General features: G+C 34.3%; 1 pseudogene across 1 annotated transcript; it reads left to right on the top strand.

Moving 5' to 3' along the window:
* Nucleotides 1–2,150: 2,150 nt before the first annotated feature.
* On the top strand, nucleotides 2,151–4,353 carry ftr53 (finTRIM family, member 53; annotated as a pseudogene). The gene is given in 2 exon segments (NR_037706.2): nucleotides 2,151–3,845; nucleotides 3,936–4,353. The product of NR_037706.2 is annotated as a finTRIM family, member 53 (transcript).
* The last annotated feature ends 1,983 nt before the right edge of the window (nucleotides 4,354–6,336 follow it).

The raw sequence follows: 6,336 nt of genomic DNA, 5'->3' as shown, positions 1-6,336 counted from the left end.
CAAATGTCTTGTTTAATTCAAAGTCAGGAAGAAATAAAAGAATAAAATAATAATATTATTAAAATAAACAGTTGGTGGCATCACAGTGGTGCATTGGGTAGCACGATCGACTCACAGCAAGAGGGTCGCTGGTTTGAGCCCCGGCTGGGTCTGGCATTTTCTTTTTTTCTTTTCTTTTTTTTTTTTTGTTTGTATAATAAATTTTAAAAGATTTAACATAAACCAAAAAAACAAACAAATGAACAAACAAATCAAAAGGCTTTTCACTATTTTACATCAGAATACAATATCACCAACAAATCTTTTAGTAAATCATTTCCAAATCCACCACCTTTTAAAAAAAGCATAAAAGGTCATCAAACTCTATCAAAAATTATATTTATTTCTTATCATACAAGTTATTATTTCCATTGTCATGTTTGTTACCATCTCTTTCAGCCAACAGCCTATAGTTGGTCCACATATACTTTTCCAACTTAAATAAGCTTGTAGAATACATATATTCATAAATATATGCTCTGTTTTTTTTAACTGGGTCTGGCATTTCTGTGTGCACTCTTAAAAGAAATGGATCTATATAGAGCCAAAAATGGTTCTATCAAGTGCTTCATATATGGAACCCCAAAAAGGTTCTAAATAGATATATTTTAAGTGTTCATTAAATAAAAGACCAAATGTTTCTTTGAATTCAAGTTAGATGGTTCTATTTAGAACCATTAAGCGTTCTTTTTGATTTATTATTGAATTAATGTTATTTATTATTGAATAAAAAAAAATCCAAAACATTCAAATTGTTAAAATTTATATAAATTTTATTTAAATATTTATTTAAATTATCTAATAATATTTAAAATGGCACCTCTGCATACTTTGCATTAGATCTACCTCTAAACTACCTTAACAATCTAAATCTAATAATTTCACTTTTTAATAAACTTTCATAAGCTTGTTTACTTGAAAAAATACAGTACTTAACTTTCACATCTTTAAAATTAAGAAAAATATATCACAATGCAGATAGAAACAGTACTCAAACAGTTGAAACATCTATTAAATAACACTACAATTTCAACAAGATGATGGTACATAATGGTTATACATTTTTTTTAATGAAAGTCATTAAAGAAAGTGTTTAATGCTGCACAAGACATTGAAAAATAATTAGACAAAGCACAGCGAACAGCCATTCCACAACCTGTAGCATGTCCATGTCTGTCGGCCTCTTATAAGGTTAATAGTTCTGTCCATGGGTGGCACAGTGGCTCACTGGTTAGAACTGTCACTGCAAGAAGGTCACTGGTTTGAGTCCCAACTGGGTCAGTTGGCAGTTTTGTGTGGAGTTTGCAAGTTCTCCCAGTGTTCATGTGGGTTTCCCTCAGGTGCTATAAGTGAACTGAATAATCTAAATTGGCCATAGTTTGTGTGTGAGAGTGTGTATGGGTGTTTCCCAGTGTTGAGTTGTGGCTGAAAGGGCATCTGCTGCTAAAAACTGCTTCATTCCACTGTGGCAACCCCAGATTTATAAAGACACTAAGCTGAAAAGAAAATGAATGAATGATTAAATAGTAGGCTAAACCCTCGGTTCTAGTTGATGTAAATATAATAGAAACTGTTTTGCCATCAGGAAGAGTATAGCTTTAGCAGCCTCAGCCTCCTCATTGACTATAAGAGCTGAACATAGCCTATTGAACTTTGGCTTACTACATTAAGACATCAAAGTTGCTTTACAGGAATCCACCAGAAGTGAAGGCCTTCACAGCATTTTAAATCTGTCTAATTTAACATTCAGATAATTATAAAACAAACAGGGGTGCTCAACCCTGTTCCTGAAGACCACCTTCTTGTAGATTCTAGCGGCACACCTAATCAGACACACTTGAACTAATTAAATAGGATCTGAACTTGATATTAATTACAGGCAGGTGTGTTTGATCAGGGTTGGAGCTGAAATTTGAAGGAAAGTCATCTCCAGGAACAGGGTTGGTAGTGGTTTTTGAGTTTCTATCTGAGACTGACATCTAGTGGGCATTTATGGGCATGTTAATGGGCTTCTAGACAAACCGGTTTCGCACACGTCACCCATAACTAACCAGTTCGCACTTCGAGGAAACAGAAACTTCTGAAACTGTAATCTTGCTGTCTGTTTGTGTCTCCTTCTCAATTTTTATTCAGTAAAATGGCTGAAGCTCGAATTTTTCAGGATGAGTTCAATTGTCCGGTGTGTTTGGATTTACTTAACGATCCAGTGACCATTCCGTGTGGACACAGTTACTGTAAGAGCTGTATTACTGGCTGCTGGAATCAAGAGGATCAGAGGGGAGTCTACAGCTGCCCTCAGTGCAGACAGGCCTACAGTCCAAGACCTACTTTAGGTAAAAACACCATTCTGGGTGAAATGGTGGAGAAACTGAAGAAGATTAAACTTCCTGCTGACGGTTATGCTGGCCCTGGAGATGTGCAGTGTGACGTCTGTACTGGAAGAAAATACAAAGCAGTGAAGTCCTGTATGGCTTGTCTAAACTCTTACTGTCAAAGTCATCTTGAACAACATGAGGATTTATTTAGAGGAAAAAAACACAATTTGATGGATGCAACCACACAGCTACAGGAGATAGTCTGCCGTAAACATGAGAAGATCAAGGAGGTATTTTGCCGCACAGATAATAAGTGTATTTGTGTGCTGTGCACAATGGATGAACATAAAAACCACAACACTGTATCAGCGGCAGCTCAGCGGGCAGAAGAACAGGTATAAACATATGGCACTGGTGAAATAATGCACTTTTTTATTAAAAATGAAAAATACTGCATGTTCATCTTTTTTTCAGGAACACTGTTGTTTAAATTCAATTAATCTTTATTTCTATAGCACTTTTACAATGTAGATTGTGTCAAAGCAGCTTCACAAAGACGATTATAGTTAACTCAAATAGTGTCAGTCTAGTTTTCAGTGTTGAAGTTCAGTTTAGTTCAGTTCAATGTGGTGTAATATTCACTGCTGAGAGTTCAAACACTGAAGAGCAAATCCTCAGGGCACGACCATTTCTCCTAAGGCCAAACGTCCTGTGTAGAGCTGCAGTCTAGGCGCAGGCTGGAGAAAGCTGGACATCCATCATGGAGAAGCTGCAGACGAGAGAGGTCATCTGTTGGTGTACAGGATGTTCTTCAGGATCAATTGGAGGACTTGTCACTGGGGTCCTACAAGGATCAGTCTTATGCTCTCCACTCCTCCTTGACCACCACAGCAGCTGCTCAGGATACAGCCTGGTCCAGGATTATGGAAACCTTGGAAATAATAAAAAAAGACCAACATTAGGGCAGATGCCGTTTAAATTATAATGTCTTTTGGGAAGTGTTCCCAGCTCCAGTTGCCCTAAATAATGCAGACTAACAATCTTTTAGAGGATTTGGATTTCACAAGCATTTGTGTTTTATGTGTATGCTAATGCAAAGAGAGCTCCCTCAGATACTGGGATGCTGTTACTAATACTAACCACTGTTAGTGTGTTAATGATATAAGTAAATTAATAGAGCTTGTAAAATAATCACTAATTTGTTCGTTATTAAATTCCTGAATAAATTAGTATAATGATTCTTATTGAATGACACTTGAAAAATAAATAAATATATTTAAAAGTTTGTAAGGAAAAACAAAAACGTTGAGCAAAAAAGCTTAAGTACATCATGCTTTTATGATGCATTGTCTTGTCAAGTATTTCTTATGTTTGCTGTTCATTTTTATTCCAAAGAAACACTTAAAAGGCTTGAAAAGAAAGTTCCAGCAAAGAATCAAGCAGGGGGAAAAAGATCTTCAGAAGCTGAGGGATGCTGTGAAGTCTTATAAGGTGAGATGAAAACTATTTAATTATTGTCATTGTCTCTCATTGGATGTGTAGTGCAGTGATAAGACCTGATTGTGATGGGGTTTTTAACAGTGCTCTGCCCAGGCAGCAGTAAACTACAGTGAGAAGATCTTTAATGAGCTGATAAGTTCCATTATGAGAAGGCGATCTGAGGTCACACTGCTAATCAGAGGTCAGGAAAAGGCTGCAGTGGATCATGCTGAAACACTTATTTTTCAAGTGAAGGAGGATACGGAGACTCTGAGGGAAAGTGACGCTGAGCTGGAGAATCTTTCGCATGTACAAAATCACATTCATTTTCTCCAGGTAACATCTAAGAACAGAACTTCTAATGACAAGATTTTCAGCTTTTAAAATGAGCAGCTTAAAGATTATGTTGTCCTAAGCTTTGATAAGTGATGCAAATTGTTGTTTTTACAAATAATTAGTCAGATTCTCATTTAACCTCAGCCATAAAAAGAGCAAATCAATAAAACTATTTTCAGAAAAATTGTGTATTGCCATTTTTCATCTTATTAGGAAACCTAATAATAATGATAATAACAATAATAATATAATGAAATGTCAAAATAATTGTGTCAAGTGAAAAGACATTATGGTGGCGGAGTAGGTAGTTCTGTCGCCTCGCAGCAAGAAGGTCGCTGGTTTGAGCCTCAGCTGGGTCAGTTGCCGTTTCTCTGTGGAGTTTGCATGTTCTCCTTGCGTTCGCGTGGGTTTCTTCCGGGTGCTCGGTTTCCCCCACAGTCCAAAGACATGCGGTACAGGTGAATTGGGTAGGCTAAATTGTCCATAGTGTATAAGTGTGATTGAATGAGTGTGTGTGGATGTTTACCAGAGATGGGTTGCGGCTGGAAGCGCATCCACTGCGTAAAAACATGCTGGATAAGTTGGCGGTTCATACTGCTGTGGTGACCCAAGATTAATAAAGGGACTAAGCCAACAAAAAAATGAATGAATGAATGAATGAATGAATGAATGAAAGAAAGAAAAGACATTATGTAAGACCGCAGGTCTTCCCAAGCCAGGATACACACAGAAACGCCGCCTTTATTATTATTATGTAATTTGTACAGCCTATAATATGTCGTTTATTTTACTCTCACCATCACTTATTACAACGATCTACAATGTTCTAAGCCATTTGCTTATAGCATTTAGTATGTGGCTCTAAAAAGGCTGAACAAGTGGACAGTCCCAGAATCAATGAATACATGTCTTTCTGGCATTTCTAACAAACATTATTATTTGTCAGACCCATTCTATTCAGTTTAACTAGTGTCAAAAAAAAAAAAAAAAAGATATATATATATATATATATATATATATATATATATATATATATATATATATATATATATATATATATATATATACATACATACATACAGTTGAAGTCAGAATTATTAGCCCCGCTAAATTATTAGACCGCTTGTTTATTTTTTCCCCAATTTCTGTGTAACCGAGAGAAGATTTTTTTAATACATTTCTAAACTTAATAATTTTAATAACTCATTTCTAATAACCAATTTATTTTATCTTTACCATGATGTCTGTAAATAATATTTTACTAGATATTTTTCAAGACACTTCTATACAGCTTAAAGTGACATTTAAAGGTTTAACAAGGTTAATTAAGTTAACTAGGCAGGTTAGGGGAATTAGGCAAGGTATTGTATAACAGTGGTTTGTTCTGTAGATTCTCAAGAAAAAATATAGCTTAAAGGGGCTAATAATTTTGTCCTAAAAATGGTTCATAAAATATTCAAAACTGTTTTTATTCTAGCCGAAATAAAATAAATAAGACTTTCTTCAGAAGAAAAAATATTATCAGACATAGTGTGAAAATGTCCTTGCTTTGTTAAACATCATTGGTAAAATATTTAAAAAAGAAGAAAAAAAAATCAAAGGGGGCTAATAATTCTGACTTCAACTATATATATATATAAATATAAATATATACACAAGTCTAATTTTATATTGTGTAAATTGTCCTCCAGTTTCTCATATATTTACCAGTTTTTGACTTAATGATTTTCAATTTCTCATAACTGATTATAATCCTGTTGTAATTTTCCTCATATTGTCTTTAAATTTGATGCTAAGCAAATTTATTCAGTCAAAAACAGGTGCGTTTTGTTTTTAGATGAGGCAATGTTAGAAAGCTCAGGATATTGTTCCTTTTTTTTTTTTTTTTTGGTGGAAACACTTTCTTATTTCAAAATATTTCCAAAAATGAAAAGTTACAATTAATGTATTCAAAAGATTATTTTAAGACATGGATGTACCCTGTTCAAATTTTAATAACTCATTTCTAATAACTGATTTATTTTATTTTTGCCATGATGACAGTAAATAATATTTTACTAAATATTTTTCAAGATACTTCTATACAGATTAAAGTGACATTTAAAGGCTTAACTACGTTAATTAGATCAACTAGGCAGGTAAGGGTAATTAGAATAACTAGGCAAGT

Source organism: Danio rerio, chromosome 9, assembly GCF_052040795.2.
Source record: "Danio rerio strain M-AB ecotype USA chromosome 9, GRCz13ab, whole genome shotgun sequence".
NCBI classification, from domain to species: domain Eukaryota; kingdom Metazoa; phylum Chordata; class Actinopteri; order Cypriniformes; family Danionidae; genus Danio; species Danio rerio.
This window is presented reverse-complemented; position numbering and strand designations above follow the sequence as displayed.